Here is a 21,533-nt window from a genome sequence, read left to right as displayed (position 1 = left end):
TTAAAGCTCTGAGGCAGGAATAGAAGCGGGAACTGAAGCTTAGGGTGGGGGACTTTGGGAAGTGCCCAAGGATATAAGGTGAATCACTACACTGCAAGATATCCTCCTATAACAAAGAGGCAACAGTCTTCCGGGGACATGTTCTTTGAAAAGGTCGAACCCTTCTTAGGAATCTGCTCAGGGACATCCAGTGTTTTGCTCAGGCTGAAACATCCTGTCATTGCTCCCAGGGTCTTCCTGGGAGAGGCTCTTAGTTCAACAATCTCAAGTCTGTATGGCAGTCATTTCAAGGTTAAACCTCTGTGGCCATGCAGCCCAGAGTCACGTAGCCACCTTGAGCTATGCAGTCACAGAGCGGCTAGGCCCAAATCCAATATGGCTCACTACAGGTGGCTACACTTACTAGTGGGAATAAGAATAAAAGATTTACAATGTTATAAGAAATCTTACTGGTCTTGTGGAGAGGAACAGTAGGTTCATTTTTAAGGTCCACTGATGATTGTACTAGCAGAAACATCAACCAATATATACATTTCATATATATACATATATATATGAAATAATCTTTGAATTATAGATGTTTTATATTTTTAAAACTCTAAATGTTTATATTTTGTTTAATATGAAATACCTTTTATATTTTCCATTGAAGCTATTTCAGAAATCATAATCACTTTTCACTGACACATCTATGTTTCAGTAGTGTAAGATGCAGGAAATAGCTTTATTTGTATTATAAAATATTGTAGGTATATATTTTAACTAAACTATTTTAATGTATAAATCATTGAAAACAATGAGTAGATTTATCTTTTAATTACCTCCTGCTCACCACCAAAACATTACCATTTATTTTTTCATATACTTCACCACCCATTTGTGTTTCTAAGATGACCTGTATGGCTTTATGCTAAAGGAAGGCAAATTAGGAAATTTGAATGTATTTGTGCCGGTTTACAAACAAGATATACAGTTTATGAATCCAAATAGACCATACATAATTTTAAATATTAATCATACAAATTTATATATGTCCCATGTTTAAATATTTTACTTTATTTGATATTTCACCGTAAAATACTAGGATCTTTCTCTACAAACTTAACTTCAAGTACAACTGGATATCTCAAACAAATTTCATGCAAATGATTTTCTTTCAGATAGTAAATATTTTCTGCATTATAACTTTATGCATTTTTATTTTGTTAGCATTTCTTTTAATTAATTAATTAATTAATTAATTTTAGTTATTCACTTTACCTCCGGCTCACTGCATCACTGTTGATCATCCCATCCTACCCTTCTTTGAGCAGTACCGTGGCACATCAAGTCTCTGCAGTCTAGGCATTTCCCCTCCCACTGAGACCAAGCAAGGCAGCCCAGCTAGAACATACTCTACATACAGGAAACATCTTTTGGGATAGCCCCTATTCCATTGGTTGGGACCCTCATGAAGATCAAGCTACACGCCTGGTACATATATGGGAGGAGGCTGAGATCCAGCCTATATTTGTTCTTTGGTTGGTGGTTCATACTCTAAGAGTTAAAAAGTCAAAGTTAGTTGATTTTGTTGACTTGTTGTGGAGTTTCTATCCCTTTTGGGTAGCAATCCTTCATCTTACTCTTCTGTGAGCGTCCCCAAGCTTTGTCCACTGTTTGGCTGTGTCTGCATCTGTCTGAGTCAGCCGCTTGGCGGGGCCTCTCAGAAGACAACTTGCTCATGTCCTCAAGCGTAACAGAGTAACATTAACAGTATAAGGGATCGGCGTATGCCTATGGGATGGATCTGAAGTTGGATTGCTTATTGGTTGGCTATTCCCTCCTTCAGGATCTGTTCTATCCCCCTTGCCTTCAGTTCTTGTAGAGAGGATAGAATTTAATTCGAAAGTTTCATAGGTAGATTAGATCCACAACCATTCTTATCTGGCTACCAGAGGTGTTTTCTTCAGGTTACATAACCTCATTGTTGTGAGTTCAAACTAAGGTCACCCCATTGATTCTTGGGTACCTCCCTTATTCCAGGTCTCTTTCTTGTCCTGGGAATGTTACCCACCTCCTCACCCCTGTCAACTGCATATTCCCCTTCATTTTCACGACCATCTAGCCATCTCTCTTTGTCCATCTCCACATCTGATCCTGAAACCCCCACCTCATTGCCTTCCCTATCTCCACTCCCTAACAGTTTCTTCCTTCCATCTGCCTCTTATGACTTTTTAATTCCTCCTTCTCTGTGAGATTCAAGTTTCCTTGCTTGGGTCTTCCTTATTGTTTAGTTTCTTTGGGTCTGTGGAATATAACATGATACCTCTATTTTATGGCTAATATACAAGTAGTTATATACCATGCATGTCCTTTGGGGACAGGGTTACCTCACTCAGGATGATATACTCAAGTTCTACCCATTTGCCTGAAAAATACATGATGTCTTTTTTGTTAATAGCTGAATAGCATTCCATTATGGAGATTTTCTTTTTCCACTCTTAAGTTAAGGGGCATTAAGGTTGTTTCCAGTTTCTGACTATTATGAAGAAAGCTGCTGTGAACATAGTTGAGCAAGCGACTTTGGGGTATGGTAGAGCATCTTTTGAATATATGACCAGGAACGGTATAGCTGGGTCTTGAGGTTGAACTAGTCCCAGTTTTCTGAGAATAAGCAAAATTGATTTCCAAAGTTGTTATATAAGTTGGCACTATCACTGGAAAAAGTATTCCCCTTCCTCCACATTCTTGCCAGCATGTGTTACCTCTTGAGCTTTTGTCTTAGCCATTCTACTAGGTATAAAATGGAACCTCTGAGATGTTTGGTTTTCATTCCCCTGATGAATGAGAATTTGAACATTTCTCTAAGTGCTTCTTGACCATTCCAGATTCCTCTGCTGAGAATTCTTTGTTCAGCTGTGTAGTCCATTTTCAGTTTGGTTGTTTGGACTGTTGGTATCTAACCATTCGAGTTCTTTGTAAATTGTGTACATTAGCCCTCTTTCAGATGTACGATTGGTGAAGAGCCTTTCCCAGTGTAGGGTGGAGTTTTGGACCTGGTGATAGTGTCTTTTGCTTTACAGAAACTTTTCAGTATCATGAGCTCCCATTTATCAATTGATCATAGAGCCTGAGGGATTGCTGTTCTGTTTAGGAAACTGTCTCTTGTAACAATGTGTTCAATGTAATTCCCACTTTCTCTTCTCTGAGATTTAGTGTATCCAGATTGATGTAGGGTCCTTGATATACTAGATCTTGAGATTTGTGAAGGGTTATGAATAGGGATCTATTTGCATTCTTCTACCTGGAGACATCCAGTTATACCAGCATCATTTGTTGAAGATACTTTTATTTTCCTTGCAAGCTTTAGGCTTCTTTATCAAAAATTAAGTATGTGGGTTTATTTCTATTCTACTGATCAACATGTTTCTTTCTTTATCAATACCATTTATTTTTGATCACTTTTGCTCTATAGTACAGCTTGAGGTCAGATATGGTGATTCCTCCCAAATTTCTTCTATTGGTCAGGATTGTTTTGGCTATCCTCAGTTTTTTGTTTAGTTTAGTTTTTTCACATGAAGTTAAGAACTGCTTTTTCAAGGACTATAAAAGTTGTGTTGGAATTCTGATAGAGATTGCATTAAATCTGTAGATTGCTTTTGGTAAGATGGCCATTCTCAAAATGTTTATCCTACCTATTTATGAATATGGGATATCTTTCTGTCTTCTGTCATCTTCTTTAGCTTCTTTCTTCTGCCATATATGTGACAGAGAGAGGAAAGAGAAAGATATTTTAATTCTCCATTTTTATATGCTTCCTCCACTTCCATTGTTCCTCTACCTTCGAGCCCTCATTATACTTTCTTGTGTTATCTCTGCGGTGGTTTGAATTATACTAGCCTGCAAAGTTCTAGATGCTTGCTCTCTAGTTATTGGAATCATTTGGAAAAGATTATTATGTGTGGTATTTTTGAAAGAGGTGTACCTTTGGAGTAACACTTAGAGGAAGACCCACATATTAATATGTATTTCTCTCTCTACTTTGTAGCTGCTCATCAAAATATGAGTTCTCAGCTACTATTCCAGTTCCATGAAGCATGTTTCCATGCTTCCCGACGTGATGGTTTGGACTCAATCCTTTCTGAGACAGTAGGCAAGCCTCCAATAAACTCTTCTGTAACTTACCTTGGTTATAATGGTTTTTTTCTTGCATGATATCTAGGGATTAAATTCAGTTCACCATGCTTGAACAGCAAGAGCATCACTTGCTGTGTTTTTTCCCTAGCTCTGTTTTATTTTTACAGTATTTTTTACTGTATTCTATTTTACCTTGGACAATTTCCTGCATAGTGTTTTCTGATCAAACACAATCCCCATATTCTCCCACTAAACTCCTTAATTCTTCCTAACACTTTTCCATTTAAGTACCTATGCTCTTTGTTTGAAACAGTCAGGTCGACTTAGGGATAACAATATGATCATAAGTTGTAGGACATCAGCTGGAGCAGGGGCAGTCTGTCCTTGTGCCCCAGAAGAAAATTGACTCTCCCTACTCTTTCAGATGACTATAGATAGATTCTTAGTTACTGTGGGACCTCATGAGCCTTTGAAGTCTGTTGGGATAGTGTGTGTTGGCTTGATTTGTTCAGGTCTTGGGCATTCAGTCATATTCCCTGTACACATTAATATGTGAAGTATATATGTCATGTCTGGCAAAATATGTTCTGCTACAGGTACTACTACTTCTGACTCTTGTATCCTTCTGGCCCATCTTAGAGATGATACCTTGAAATCAAAGAAATGGGGTATGTGTTAGGTTTCTATTATTGTAACAAAACACCGTGACCATAAACAATTTAGAGACTAGAAAGTTTACTTTTTTTTTCTCCACTTCTACTTCTTAGTCCATTACAAAGGCAAATGAGGGCAGGAACTCCAATAGAGCAGAAAACTAGAGATAGGAAGTCAAGCAGAGATGACAAAACCATGCTACCTATGGGCTTGTTTCTCCATGCTGTTTCAGCTTGTTGTTTTACACATCAGAGCACCATGTACCCAGGGGTGGCATCATCTATAATAACCTGGACTCTCCCACATCAATAAAGAAAATATCCTATAAGGCAGTCCTATGTCGACAATCTCAATTAAAATATATTTTTCCATGGGATACTAGCTTTTGTCAAGTTTATATTAAACTAAGGAGCAAAGGGTGTGATTTAAATTTTCCTCTTTAAAATGACCAACAATCTATTTATTCTCTGCACACTAATTACTTGTGGATCTCTGTATTAATTTTCACATCCTGAAAAAACTTCTTTGATGTGGATTGAGAAATGCACTAATTTATGTGCAGAGTTAAGAACCCGAAAAACTTTATTTTTATGTCTGTTCAGCCATATGATAATATTATGTTCTTTCATGAGGCCTAGGGGCTAGACAAACATTTTTTCTTTTCATTGTTGGTTATTGGATTGTTTGTTGTTATTGTTGATTTTCAATTATTCAGTAACAGGCATACGTTTTGTGGGGTACATTTCAAATACAGTCAGAAAGTAATTGCTAGCACTGTAAATGATAGCCAATAACTATGAACCTTCTGGATGGGCACCACCATGAATTTTGCATTACTGGAATCCCAACTATGAACACCAAAAGGGTTTTAATACCAGTTTCTGTACAGTAACTATCATTAGCAAACAATATAGTTCTTGGAGTGTTTGTAAAACTTCATTGACAATTCAAAACTATGCAACCTATGTCAGGTAATGGAATTTTTATTAAACAGTCAATGATGACTTAGATTTATTGTGCTCCCATTATAGGGTAATTCTATTTTAAGTCTCATCATTTATATGCATGCTTATGTATTAGGAAGCTTCTGTATATACGTGTGTGTGTGTGTGTGTGTGTGTGTGTATGTGTACTACATACATATATATATATGAAAGAAATATTTTGAGTTAATTATCCATCTCCATATTCCTCAGTTCTCCTTCCTTTCTATCTCGAAACCCAGGCATTTCTTTTTATTATACCAATTTTCCACTTTATATCACCTGCTTCATCCCCATTACATTAAAAATCCACCCCAAACTCCTACATAGTGGTTGATGTGTTATTTTAAATACAATCGTATCATTTATTTTTTACAAAACTGCTTACACCTGTATTTGGTATATATATATATATATATATATATATATATATATATATATATATGTGTGTGTGTGTGTGTGTGTGTGTATGTGTGTGTACGTGTGTGTGTGTTTGTGTGTGTGTGTGTATAAATGTAATGTTTATTTGGTGGAGTATGAAATATTCATTATGTCTTATTAGTTTTGTTTTGGAATATATTTTGTCAAAAATTAATAATTATGCCTTCTTGCTCCATAGTTCTTCTAGCCTGGCATATCCTTTCCCAGATTGGATACCTATGGTCCTACCAATTAGTGAGGAAAAATTGTGACTTTTTGAGACAACAATAAAAATGCTACTTTTAATGCAATTTGATAATCTATTTTTCAGTTTTAGCAGATAGAATCTACTAATATTGAGAGGTATTATTGAAATATATATATTACTTGAAATGTCGTACCATGTTTTGTTTGTTATAATAGTCTAGATTGACAGCTATGGTTTTTCAGTAATTGGATAAATTTGTTGTGTTGTACTGGATTTAAAAATTTTCTGTTAGGTTGACAAGAGTTATTCTGATGATGAACCTGTGTTTATAAATGATTTGTCCTGTGCTCGCTTCGGCAGCACATATACTAAAATTGGAACGATACAGAGAAGATTAGCATAGCCCCTGCGCAAGGATGACACGCAAATTCGTGAAGCGTTCCATATTTTTCAAAGAATTCACAGCTGAGGAATGCCAAATGGCTGAGAAACACCTAAAGAAATGTTCGACATCTTTAGTCATAAGGGAAATGCAAATCAAAACAACCCTGAGATTTCACCTCACACCAGTGAGAATGGCTATGATCAAAAACTCAGGGGACAACAGATGCTGGCGAGGATGTGGAGAAAGAGGAACACTCCTCCATTGTTGGTGGGATTGAAGACTGGTACGACCATTCTGGAAATCAGTCTGGAGGTTCCTCAGAAAATTGGACATTGAACTGCCTGAGGATCCAGCTATACCTCTCTTGGGCATATACCCAAAAGATGCCCCAACATATAAAAAAGACACGTGCTCCACTATGTTCATTGCAGCCTTATTTATAATAGCCAGAAGCTGGAAAGAACCCAGATGCCCTTCAACAGAGGAATGGATACAGAAAATGTGGTACATCTACACAATGGAATATTACTCAGCTATCAAAAACGACTTTATGAAATTCGTAGGCAAATGGTTGGAACTGGAAAATATCATCCTGAGTGAGCTAACCCAATCACAGAAAGACATACATGGTATGCACTCATTGATAAGTGGCTATTAGCCCAAATGCTTGAATTACCCTAGATACCTAGAACAAATGAAACTCAAGACGGATGATCAAAATGTGAATGGTTCACTCCTTCTTTAAAAGGGGAACAAGAATACCCTTGGCAGGGAAGAGAGAGTCAAAGATTAAAACAGAGACTGAAGGAACACCCATTCAGAGCCTGCCCCACATGTGGCCCATACATATACAGCCACCCAATTAGACAAGATGGATGAAGCAAAGAAGTGCAGACCGACAGGAGCCGGATGTAGATCGCTCCTGAGAGACACAGCCAGAATACAGCAAATACAGAGGTGAATGCCAGCAGCAAACCACTGAACTGAGAATAGGACCCCCGTTGAAGGAATCAGAGAAAGAACTGGAAGAGCTTGAAGGGGCTCGAGACCCCAAAAGTACAACAATGCTAAGCAACCAGAGCTTCCAGGGACTAAGCCACTACCTAAAGACTATACATGGACTGACCCTGGACTCTGACCTCATAGGTAGCAATGAATATCCTAGTAAGAGCACCACTGGAAGGAGAAGCCCTGGGTCCTGCTAAGACTGAACCCCCAGCGAACTAGACTGTTGGGGGGAGGGCGGCAATGGGGGGAGGGTTGGGAGGGGAACACCCATAAGGAAGGGGAGGGGGGAGGGGGATGTTTGCCCGGATACCGGGAAAGGGAATAACACTCGAAATGTATATAAGAAATACTCAAGTTAATAAAAAAAAATAAATGATTTGTCCTTTTTTATTTTGGTGGTTTTAATATTCTTTTTATTCTATTTTTTAAATATTTTAACTACTACGTGCCATAGACAGTTTCTTTACTAAACTTGTCTATTTGGTGTTCTATAGGCTATTGTACCTAGATAGCCTTCTCTTTATCTAAGCTTAAGAAATTATCTTCTGTGATTTTTGAAAATATTTTCTATGCTCTCATTATGGTATAATTCTACTCTCTGCCCCGGAGTCTAAATAGTAAGTTTTTCGTGGTGTTCAGGGTTTCTTTCATGTTCTGTTAGTTCATAACTGGATCATTAACTGATTAAATTTCTCTAACTAATTTAAAGGAAAGCAAGCAGGGTTATATGGTAGAAATGGGAAGCAAAAATGTAACTATATTAGAATGTCAAAAATTAGTTAAAACATGCAAGTAGTTGTCACTTAAAAACTTAAAAATCTCACCTATAGTAGAGAGTTTGGTTATAGGTTTGAACACAATAAACACATTACACATGTGAAGAATTAACATAAGAATCATTAACATGATCATCATCATAAATTCAATAAACTACATATCTGAAATTACCTTAAAACAATCTTATCATTGAAAAAATGAACACAAAATAGTGATTAATATGATATCAATCTACTTAGAAATCAGAAAACATGATCTCATTATAATTTTTTATTTGAAAAAAAAAAGAGGCTCTCCTTGGATTATTTAGTAAACTCCAGAATATACTAGCACTTTCTCACATCAATAATGTTAGAGGTGAAGAAGTTGTGATGTTCAGGGCTGTTGTTTGCTTCTGTATTTATAAATATATTTATTCAACCACCAGGACTTAATCAAACCCACCTTCTCCCTGAGCATTTCCTGGGTACAACAGCAGGAATTGAACTCTGAACTGTTTTAACTTTTCCCCTGATTTGCTTCCATTATTACTTGCTTTGGTATAATTGAGTTACTAATATCCATAATATAATCTATTTTGACAAATCTATATTTCCTTTTGTATTCCTAGCACAGTATTGCTAAAAAGCAGTGATCAACTTTCTACTTATTCTACATAGAGACAAATGTCTTTTATTTAAGAAAATTTGGTGAATTGAGCAAATAATTTTGATGTTCAAATAACCAAAAGATATATTTTAATCACAGATTAGTTATTTTGTATGCATCATGTAGCACAGTAGTTTTGAAAGTTAAATGTGTGCTTTCTGGAATTCTCTAGTACCTTTGATAAAGCCTAGACTGTCTTATCTCCTATAATAAGAACAGCCTGTGCTGAAAGATCATTTCAACTTCCCTGATTCTGTAGCTATTAGATATACAAAGCTTTTCTTAAGTTAACCTAGAAAATATACTGGCTAAAATAGAAAATTGACATTTTGTGGGCAGTAAATTTATATAAATGTGTAAAATGCACAAAACACTTTTCTTTACATCTCATTGATAAGTTTGATAAGATTTTGAAGAAGAATGTATTTATAAGACACAAACAAAACTGCTTTTAATATAAATGCTACTTTTTAATATTGGCTTCAATGGTCAAAACTTCTGAAAATAAATGACATAAAACAAAGAATTTGAGAACACATATTGAGACAGAGTCAAACAGCATACATGACCTAGCTCCATGAGCATACAGCTCCTCTGACCTAGCTAAAGCAACAACCTCAGGAAAAACATCAATAGTCAGCAATATTTGAAAGAAATCTATATCAACATTATTTCTGGTAATGTCTACAACACAGTTCCACACCACTGTTAAACTGACTCTATAATACCATTTTCTTCCCTAAGTTAATGATGTTACAGTGGATACGCACTTGTTATGTATGGGAACTATTACTCTCTGTATTCATTTGTCACCTCCTTTTCCCATCAGCAGATGAACACCCCTGTTGTATTTTGCTTGAAATATATGACCCGGACTGTGAAACAAAATACTCACGACAGAAGCACAAATCCTCATAACTTTCAGCTTCTAGTGACCCAGCTCTGCCATCTGGGCTCCAATTCTAATGGTTTCAGAACATTTAAACAGTCTCATTTCTAACGATGAGGCTAAGACAAAATGGTGGAAGGTACTTCACATTCAAACTATAGCATTTCTTCCATAGTTTCCACAAGGTCATAGCCTCTCATAATGCTAAAATTACTGTGTTCAACTTTCATAAATTTCATAATCTACCTATCCCAGATGGTATTTAAAGATTCAAAGTCTCCTGAGGTACAAGGCTTGTATTAGATGATGAATTTTAGCAAAACTTGCAGTCAATGGATCCTTTAATATAAGTAAAATACAATTTACATTAAATATGTTGAATGGGAGGATAGTAAGAAAAGAGTGAACTAAATCAGCACTAAAAATAATATTAATATTCAATATCATGGCCCATCTTTCGTGTCATGTGACAACAATATCTGAGTTTCCCTTGGCAACAGGTCTGCATCATCTGATACATATGCAACTTCCCTTGGGTTTCTTAACCCTTTAGTCTCAAATTTCCAAAGAATATATTCTGCATTCCTGGACCTCCTTACCACAGCATTCTGAAACTACCTTACAGTTTACAAATCTGTTATATATTTGAGGACTACATTAGTTTTATTGTGTTTTGTTCTTGACACTCTTAGACACCCTTTTTTTTATCTTTGACCCAACTGATAAGATATAATTGCCCACCTAAACATACAAAGTCCGGTACCATCCATCCCTTACTCATAAACTCTATACCCATGGCTTCTTTCATGGATAAAAAGCCACTACTACAGACATAATGCAATATTCTTATGACTTGTGGGAATGTAACCTGTTACCAAAGACAGTTTTCTTTAAATTACCATTTAGGTGAATTTAGAGTAAAATGTCTGTACACTGTCCTGTTAAAACAATCTTTCCTTTTGGTTAAATCAACTCAAGAACAATTTAAAGGAAAGAATCATGGATTCTCATTGTTATATAATTGATCTGTCAGTAGGCAAAGGCCTTTATTAAACATATTTTTGTACTTTAAGTCATTAAGCATGCTATTACTTCTTTAACAATTATAAAACGTCATCTTCTACCCCCTATTATGGGATCACATGCATGCTTTCCATGTCTTTGTCCCTATATTATTTTATCTGAAATCTTACTCAACACTGATCACAAGAAACTTTTGATGCCTATGGCATACCCATCATATCATGCTGTCATGGAGTCTTCCATTAGGAAAAATGGAAACTACTTCATTTCTACTATATTCAGCCTTACTCAAAAATTCGGGAGATTGTTAAAATTTAGCCAGATTCTACACAAGAATGTAATGCAAATGCCCTAGAGTCCAATTTTCCCCAAGTAAAGTCCCCTCTAAAATGACATAAACAATGTCTTTTTTTCCCAACAATTTTCTTAGTCTTCAGCTTTCCACAATCCACTAGAATAGTCCATTCAACTTTGCTTATAGCCTTCTATGACATCTTTGATCCATACCTCCTAACTCTTCTATTTCTTCTGCAAACAAATCTGAAGGTCTACCAGATATAACTTCAAATTTTGAATACCAGTGCCCCTATTTGTACGAACGAGTTTTCCGTAGTTATTTATGCTTCTGCTATAGAGGTTTAATGGAGGTGGGTTTTTGGATGACAAATTCATAGGGCATTTACTTCTTCATGGTAGGACAGAAGGACAAAGCACCTCCATTGTAGTACAGGATGTACCAGAGTGGAGATCATATGGTAGCTATGTATGTGGAAGCAGAAATTTCAGATCTGAGTCAGATGTGGGTATAACATTCAAGGCTGAGCCCTAGTGCCTCATGTCTGCCAGGTAGCCTTATATCATGAAGTTTCTGCAGTTTTCAGAATAATATCACAAGTTGGGGAACCATGTGTTTAAACACATGAACTCTCAGGGAATATTTCATATCTAACCATAATATTCTTAATAGAATATTAATATACAGCACCCCATGTTTGTTCCTATGTAAAAAGTTTGACAATGTATCTAGAACTGTCTCATCTTCAAAAACTGAAAATCTAGACCAATATGTTAGAAGTATTGTCACTGCATCAAATTCCATCTAGTAACCTTAATTCTATAACTTTAACTAAGGTTTCCCCTTTTTTTTTTCATCTTTATTAACTTGGGTATTTCTTATTTACATTTCGATTGTTATTCCCTTTCCTGGTTTCCGGGCCAAGATCCCCCTAACCCTTCCACCTCCCCGTCCCTATGGGTGTTCCCCTCCCCATCTTCCCCCCATTACCGCCCTCCCCTCAAAAATCACGTTCACTGGGGGTTTAGTCTTGGGAGGACCAAGGGCTTCCCCTTCCACTGGTGCTCTTACTAGGCTATTCATTGCTACCTATGAGGTTGGAGCCCAGGGTCAGTCCATGTATAGTCTTTGGGTAAGGTTTCTAACATAGTCATAGGAGTAAATCTCCAACCAACTTCTCAGTTGCAGCCATGTTTTACATAAACACCATTATGGGACCTTCCTGGAATTTGAATTAAAGCAAAACAAGAAGGGAATCATTTAAAAATGTCATAGTGTATATAGTGTATTTCCTTTCAGGGAAAACCAGGTCATCATAATTTTAATGTGTATTTTTTTTTTTTGGTTCTTTTTTTCGGAGCTGGGGATCGAACCCAGGGCCTTGCGCTTCCTAGGTAAGCGCTCTACCACTGAGCTAAATCCCCAGCCCCTTAATGTGTATTTTTAAACTTAGGTTTAATAGACAAAATAAGAAGAATATACCCTCATAGAGGCAAAGGGGAGGAGGAGAGGGGAGATTAGATGGAGGAGTTGTGGAGGAATAACTGGGGAGGGGGATATTCTTTAAAATGAAAATGAATAAAATAATTAATAAAAAAGAAGAATGAAAACTGACATATAATTTTGCCAAGGTTACATTACATATGTGCTTCACTAACATAGTAATTGCACATTTAACATAATATTATCAAGTCTGGAGAAATGGCAAGGTAGTCAAATTATTTGCTGCTATTACAAAGGACAGGAGATCATTTTCAAAAACAGCTTCATGTCCTGCACAACTCCTGTAACTCTACTCTAATGCCTTCTCTTAACTCTGAGGATCTCCGTACATAGAACTATATATATTTACATAAACACACATGTGTACATATAGCTCAATATTTATGTGTGCATGTGTACATGTAGATGTGCATATATGTAGAATTTGTAGTACAACTTAAGGCAATTATTCTTGTCCTTGCACACTGTGGTTCCCAGGGAATGAACTCAGTATTCCAGAATTGGTGAGGAACACATTTATTCACTGAGACATCTTGCCACCCCTATCATTTTCATTATTACTATTTTATAGGGGCAGTCATGTAAATTATAGACTTTAACCCACTTACATGTATTATCAGTGACAAGCTATATATTCAAAATCAAGCCAGATTTCCAGTGCATTATTCTTTACTTTACAGAATTATTTGTTTATTCTTACTAGAGGGATTGCTTGTGCTGAACATGATAGGATAAATGAGCTTTAAGACTTTTTATGTTGTTTGAAATACAACCCTAAGTTGCAAATGATGAGAATACTAAAACAGAAATATCAGCCAAGATAAAGTGAATTGATTACTTAGATCTCTGAGGCAACAAAGGAACAACATATTGGAGTTCAAAAGAAAAGACTTTCAATCTGACCCTCTCGCCATTGAGAGTGATCCGTTTCTTTTTTGGGCATTCGCTAGCTACTGGAGTTATAAAAATTAGGCTTTTCCATTTGATAAGCACCTCTCTGACCTACTTAGGTCCCTAAGTAAGTGCCTCTGTGTTGTATGCCAGTTTTACATCAGGAGTGAAATGCAGGACTCCTCCAGTTCCTTCAATCAGACTCTGTTCATAATTCTTGACTTCTAAATAAGTATGTGCATTTTTCTCCTCTTACCCTTTTTTAAAGTGAGTTGACCATTAGAATGGAGCTTCATTAGCAGAGCACCAAGTAAATGAGGTGTTACCCCATGCAGACCTTGAGGGAGATTAAAATAGCTTGGACAACATAAACTTTGTTTCAGGATGAAAGTATTTAATAAAAATCTTTTACCTCTGGCAATTTTTCTGCTAAGTTAAAGAAAATTACAACTCAGGAACTAGTTGGCCTTAGTATATTGCTTGCCAAATCCTGTACAAGGAACATCAATGATGGTGCCTAGAATAATTCTGCCTCAGAAGGATTTTGGGGAAAAAAAAGTTTACACAATGCTGATTTTTGTGTATTGGTCAACAGAGCAAGAATGTGCTATATATCAAGCTCATAGCCATGTTGTATCAAGATATCTTATACAGAGAGTTCTTCTCTTTCCTCTGAGTGTGTTTTCTCATCAGCATATTCATATTTTTAAATTAATTTAATTTTATTGACTTTGAGATTTAAGAAGATTTATTATATTGTTTCCAAAAGTATCATGATATTAACTTTTGTAGACATAGTTACTTATATTTTTAGGGTATATTATTGTTCAAAGAAGACATAGTTTGTTTCATTCTACACTGAGTTATTAATTACTCAGTTTTTGTCAAAAGTATGAAATGTTCAGTTTATTTTTTCTTATTACATTTGTGTGGTATGTTCCTGAAACCAATCTAAGGAATTTGGAACTCTCCTTGCTCCTCAGGACAAAAAACAAAATTAAGGGTCTTGAAAATAAGTTGCTTTGAAAATTCGATTGAATTAATTCTACTCCCTTTAAATATTCAGTCATTATTATCTTAAGACGGTATACACTTGCAACTTTGTCACAGCAGCTATAATAACAACAACAATAACTAAAATCCCCCTATCTTTTTCATTAACAATGTGAGAAAAAAATAGAAAACTTCTCCAAGCAACAAAACCTGATAAATTTATACCAATTTTATTACTGATTATCAATGTACTTCTATGTAGACTTGTGACATTATATCAGTTATTTAGTCTTTCTGAAAATCTAACTTCTCATTGAAAAATTAAGGAAGTTAACTGAGATCTCAAAAGGTGTTGATGTCTCTAAGGAAATGGAAAATATTATTGGTAGAATACAGAAAATCAAAATCTCATTAAAAGATTTGCTTAAAGCCCAGGAAAGTTTCTAGCAATCTGGCTACTGTGACCTCTATTTTGGCATGAGACATTCATATTAATCCATTTTCTTAATGTATTTTTATAATAAAAATTCCACTCTTACACTATGATGGATGTTATTCCTGACTCACAGCCAAGCACACATTCTGGAATGAAATTATCATATAGTTATGTAGTAATTAAATTTTATAGCTACCTTTACAAAGGTAATATGTAACATTATTCATGAATGTTTTTCCATACAAGGATGTCTAATGTAAATTTGGAATGGAATTATTAAGAGAGGAATATTATTTTAGAAAACTTGCTTAAGAGGTTTGATGCATTTTCATAAAATCAAGGACTTTCATTTCCTTGTTACGAAGGTGAGTTTCCCAACATAGGGATTATGTTCCCCCCTTTTATTTGCTTATTTCACTAGATTCAAGCAAGATGTGGCATGTTTACAGACCTTGCTTCACTGTATTATTTTCACAAATATGCAATCTTTCCAAGATACTTTTCAGATAAGCTTTCATAACACTTTGAGATTGCACCTCGAGAAGGCAGCAATAACTGTATTATGAAAATTAAGAAATCATATATTCTAGAAACGTCTTGGTCGGCAACATAATCAGCACTCAAAAAACTTCAATGTTTTTACTGCTAGTCTGCATGATGATATAAATTTTCTAAAAGCAATTAGCCTGAAATTTAAGTCTTAACTGAATATGCCATACGAAATAGAACAATGGTCTGAACATTCCTAATGTTGCAACTCTTTAATACAATTCCTCATGTTGTGGTGACCCTGAACCATAAAATTATTTTCATTGCTACCCGATGACTGTAATTTTGCTACTGTTATGATTTGTAATATAAGTACCTTTTGTTCTCTAATAGTCTTAGGCAACTCCTGTAAAAGGGTCATTCAACCCTCAGAGGCATCACAACCCACATGTTGAGAACTGATGTAGTAGAAGAAGTCACCTCCCTTGTGTTTGGCCTAACAATCTTTCCAATGACAGATTGACAATTTGTACACTGCATGCTAAGATCCCACAGAAGTCCCCTGTCTCTGCAATATGATGACCTTTAACAAACCTGATGCTGTTTTTTATTTTTTCCTTCCAAATTATGTCAAGTACCATCCCTTTCCATCTCTCGTGTTGAATGACTCTAGTCAGTTACATCTCATTGGAAAGAATTTGTATTATCCTGGAATAAAGTATTCATATCAGTGTTAATAGTATGTCAAATGTCACTGCCATCATATTACTTCCTCTGACCATCCCTGGACAAAAGGCTCTACCTTCCATGCATCTTTTGTTCCTGTGATATGAGAGGATATGAAAGCTTGCAACTGCCTAGGACAGTTGACAGAAGGGCGAAATAATCAAGAAATCAAAACTCGCATTAGTGTTATTTTCCAAATCATAAAACACATTTTATGTTTGCCTGCCAACTCTTCAGGACATTAGACATCAATGTTAATTTGTTACAATGGTGACATTTCCTGTCCATAGTAAGAGGTGAAGTAGTCAGGAGAGGTAGTTTTAAAAGAGTCCCCTGATCAAAAAACAACGAACAAGAACCTGATATTGATTAGAACATGGGTAGCATTTAACCTACTCTCTTGGTACAATATGCCTACTAGTGACCTAGCCAGGTGAATTGCTCTCTGCTTCTGAATTCCATGCCCACAGCTGCACAGCAGTCATCTGAACTCCTAAAAAGACACATTTTCCCAAACTGTCGAAATTGCAGATTTCAAGGCTGCACACCAATTTACCTTTGCAAGGTGTTTGCTCATCATGCTCACTGACCTTATTTCCACTGTGTTAGTTTATATTGCTCTCTGCTTGAGGAGTTTAATGAGTGTTGAATTCCACTGGGCATTCTGATTACAATATTCCTGCATATGTGCAACTTTTTAGGCGAAAACAGATTACTGTGTCTCAAAAAAAAGTGTTGTATTGGGGACTTCAACATGGATTTTATAGTTTTTATTCAGTTACAGATTCCTCAATCCAATTATAATATTTTCAGCAAGTAATCTGTGATGCAAAGAATACACTCAGGCACAGTCTTTCATCCAAGTTAGAAGAGAAAATAACTAGAAATTGTGAGTGAAGAACTAGTTTCTCCTCCACTCGTCTATTTTATTGAATGTTGGGAAAGTCACCATCCACCTTACCCTTCAGTTCTTCTGCTAAATGTGGATTCTAATTAGATACAGATAACTGTCAGCATCAAGACAGTGGATAGATGTAAATGTGCCTTTTTATATTCAAGGATGTATATAAATTTCACAACATAAAATTATATATGCGCATTGTCATCACTGCTGGTAATCCTCTTCAGGTATTGACCCACTGACTTTGAAAGCAGCCTTGGAATTTAATTAAGCTCATCTGACATGTAGTTTTGCCTCTTTTGCAAGGAGCCCTTGTCGGTGACATTGGAGAGCTCACATTAAGCTCAGAGGATTCTGCATCTTCAGAATGAAGGCTCTGGGAAGCAACAGTACTTCAGAATAACTTGGTGAATGCATGCTATTTTCCTTTATCACTCATAGTTTTATTTTGATTCGGTTTGATTCCATCCATCACTCTAACATCAACATATTTTTTTACCACTGTCTATGATCTACCATTTGTCATTTTTCTGAAGAATCTGTCATTACTTTTAAAATATAACACTCAATTGGGAAACTTGTAAAAATGCTGAGCCAATCCTGTGATATAAAATCCTGCTGCCCAATACAAAGACCACTCACCTATGTGCCAGACATTCCACACTGATTTCGTCATTTATCAAAACATCTCTGGCCTAGTGAAGAGCACAAATAATCAACTGTCTGCCACGATTTATGCTTCTGATGTATACATGTGAATCTGAGTGATGGTTATAAATGAAAATGCAGCCTCCCATACACCTTGCTATTAAATGACACATTCCCTATCTCTTTAGTTGCCAACACCACATGATTACTTGCCAAGCAATAACATACAGTCATCCCATGTGACACACATCTTTTTTTTTTTTTTTCGGAGCTGGGGTCCAAACCCAGGGCCTTGCGCTTCCTAGGTAAGCGCTCTACCACTGAGCTAAATCCCCAGCCCCGACACACATCTTTTACTATCTTAGCAATTCCTTTTTTCCCTGTAATCTCTCTGACTTCTTGGTTATTTGGAGTTATTTTTGTTGAATTGGAATGTTCTGTTTTAATTTTTTTTCCTTTTAACCCTCTTGGTTTTGTTGTTTTCATTTACTGGTTAAATCTTTGCATTGATACTTAGTCCTTCCTAGCTTCTCACAAATTATTGTTCTACAGGAATATTTTACATGTACAATATTTGATCATGTTACTGTCTTAATTAACAGCAACAACAACAATAAAAAAATATTCAATGAATAGTCCTTTCTAGCTTCTCACAAATTATTATTCTACAGGAATATTTTACATGTTCAATATTTGATCATGTTACTGTCTTAATTAACAACAACAACAACAACAATAAAAAATATTCAATGAATATTCATGACTTTAAGTTGTGTACAGGTTAGCTCTCAGAGACATTTGAATAGTCTCATCACCAATTTTCTGTACTTTTCTTTTAATTAATGAATTTATTTATTTAAATAGTGTTCATATGTGTTTCTATGTGAGAGTTGGTGCATGTGGATCTGAATACCCAAGGAAGCCAGGAGAGAACAATCAGATTTTCTGGAAATGAAATACCAGGCAGTTGTGAGATGGGCTAAATGTGTGTGGGTGCTATGAACTGAACCCTCACTGTCTATATGGGTAGCAAGAACTTTTAACCGGAAGCCCCTCCACCATTGCATCCTTCATTACATTATCATTTTAAGGGTTTCGTTATGATTTTTTGTTTGTTTGAAGTAACAGAACTATTTCTCATTGTTGATTAATTCGTCAAAACTCAGAATCAACCGTAAGTCTTTGAACTTTCTCTAATTTGTCATCCTTCATTCATCAACAAGAGTTCCAGGAATCCTTATTAGAGCTTACTCACTTCTTATCATACCATTCACTTACAAGTGTGTTATCACATTTGTTTTAGGTACTATTCTCGGGTGGTAGAGATGCTCTGATTTTTTTTGTTTGCTTGTTTGTTTGCCTTTTGTTTGTTTTATCAACTTTACCCAACTGTAGTCATATTTGAGAAGAGGAACTTCAGTTGAAAACATTACATCAATACATTGACTGTAGACAAGCTCATGGGGCATTTTCCTGTTTAGCAATTGAAATGATAGAGCCGAGCTCACTATGGACAGGTGGTCCTGGGTTCTAAAAGGAAGCAGAATGAAAAATCCACTGGCAGCAAGTCAGAAATCAAAATTCCTTCATGTTCTCTCTGCTTCAGTTCCCGCATCAAGGTTCTTGTCCTGACTTCCCTGAATGGTGTCATGTCACCTAAAATTTTTAAGATTTTTTTAAGTAACTTTTTCATGTTCAGTTTGCTTTTGGTCATGGTGTTTCCTTATAATAAAATCTTAACTAAAATGAATACCTTTCAACTAAGAAGCAAAATATTTTCAAGTGGAACTTAGCTTTCAGTAAATAAACAATAAATCATTCTTATATTTAACTCAGTGTCTGAGACACTTATCATGAACTAAAATACATATGAGGGGGTAAAGGGAGAGATTTCATATATAAGGACCCAACTCTGAACTCTATAGATAAGAACATCAAATCTTCAAACATTAAAGTTGCATGACCTGGACTTCCTAGAAAAGCTGAGAATAAGGGAAGTTTGTGAAACAATTAGAATTATAGTGCTGACTCAAAAAAACATCATAAAGCTTTTTAGATGATATCACATTTTTATGTTGCATGTTGCTGTTGTTGTTGTTGTTGCTGTTGTTGTTGTTGCTGTTGTTGTTGCTGTTGTTATTGTTGTTGTTGTTGTTGCTGTTGTTGTTGTTCATATACAAGTGTAGCACTATTTAGTCATCTCTGAACAATATTCATGGACCAGTGTCACGTTGAACAGGAAAGTGTTTTTATGGCATGTGCCTAATCTTATTGCATCCTATTATGCAGTGTTCAGTTGATATCAGACCTGCTTTTTTCTGGATGGAAATGGAGTAACAGTGAATCTGGGGTAGAGGGTAGGTAGGGGAGACACTGGGAGGCAGGGAAGGAGGGGAGGCTCCAGTCAGGATGCATTGCATGAGACAAGAATAAAGGAGGAGAAAGCATTGTATTTAGATTAATTTGTTTTACTTAATGTCCTTGAGTATTTTCTGTATATGTAATTGTAATTTTGTATATCCCAGGCATATCTTGTGTTCCAGTTCCATTGACAAACCAAGGTGCACTGTTCATAGTTCAGCCATCTCCCAGACCCAGTTCCATAACTTTTTTTTTTAAAAAATAGAATCTAAAAAGGCTATATGTAAAGTCCAGCACTGAAGGATTAAAAGGCTTTGTATTTGATCATCCTTAAATTTTCAAAGGAAATCAGCTGCCCTTTCCCAAGTAATAGGAAGACGTTTGTAATACAATGAAGTCACTTGTGGAACTTTTGACAGTTGCTTTGAGTGACATTAAAGGGATCCCTGCCTAGGTAAGTGACTTAGATGAGCAGAAAAGCTGATAGAAAAGCACCAAAGCAGCTTCTTTATGTGTCTTCTAGGGCTAGGTCAGGGATGAGCAACAAGAAGTTGAGGAAAAATATTGCTCAAGTCAGAAGTTGAAAACAACTCTAATCTTTTAAGCTGGCTTAAAATCCTGTGAAAAGTTTCAGTAAAATAATATTTAACAAAAGATAAGGATAACATTTTCCTTCCTGATCATTACTAATTGTACTGAACACAAAACATTCAGTATGAGAACAAACATACAATGTGTGCTATTGACAGGTTTACATAGGCTAACCCAGTGATATCAGTATTTATTCACTCAACAAGAGATTGTAGTTTGTCATTTAGAAAGCTATTGTAACTCTGGTCATTTAACTTTCTTGTCCTGGAGTAGCTTTACTTCTCTTATTGATTCTTTTGAGCAAGACAATACATAGTCCCAAACCAGTTTTGTCTCTTGCATGATCGTTGTTACTTTAAGAAAAAATATACTTATCTTGGCTTGAGCTATTCTCACACAGAATGAGCATCTTAATTGGTCAGCATTTTCTTCCTCTGTCCCTATGGTTGTTAATTTTCAATTCACAATAATTTGTATGTACAAATCATCAAGCTTTCTAAAATAAATCAAATATGTAACTCAGAGAAATGTTAGAAGCCCCAAGAACCCTGATTTTAAGATAAACCAAGCACATTGTTATGGTCTGAT

At 35.8% G+C, this 21,533-nt stretch overlaps 1 non-coding gene across 1 annotated transcript; it reads left to right on the top strand.

The window, feature by feature from the left end:
* The first annotated feature begins 6,725 nt into the window (after positions 1 to 6,725).
* Positions 6,726 to 6,832, top strand: LOC120096872 (U6 spliceosomal RNA). Its single transcript, XR_015637747.1, has one exon. It is a non-coding gene; the product is annotated as a U6 spliceosomal RNA (small nuclear RNA).
* Positions 6,833 to 21,533: the final 14,701 nt, after the last annotated feature.

The sequence above is a fragment of the Rattus norvegicus genome, chromosome 14, assembly GCF_021556685.1.
Source record: "Rattus norvegicus strain SHRSP/BbbUtx chromosome 14, alternate assembly SHRSP_T2T, whole genome shotgun sequence".
Lineage (NCBI taxonomy): Eukaryota > Metazoa > Chordata > Mammalia > Rodentia > Muridae > Rattus > Rattus norvegicus.
Note: the sequence above shows the minus strand (reverse complement) of the source record. Positions and strands in the feature narration are given on the sequence as shown.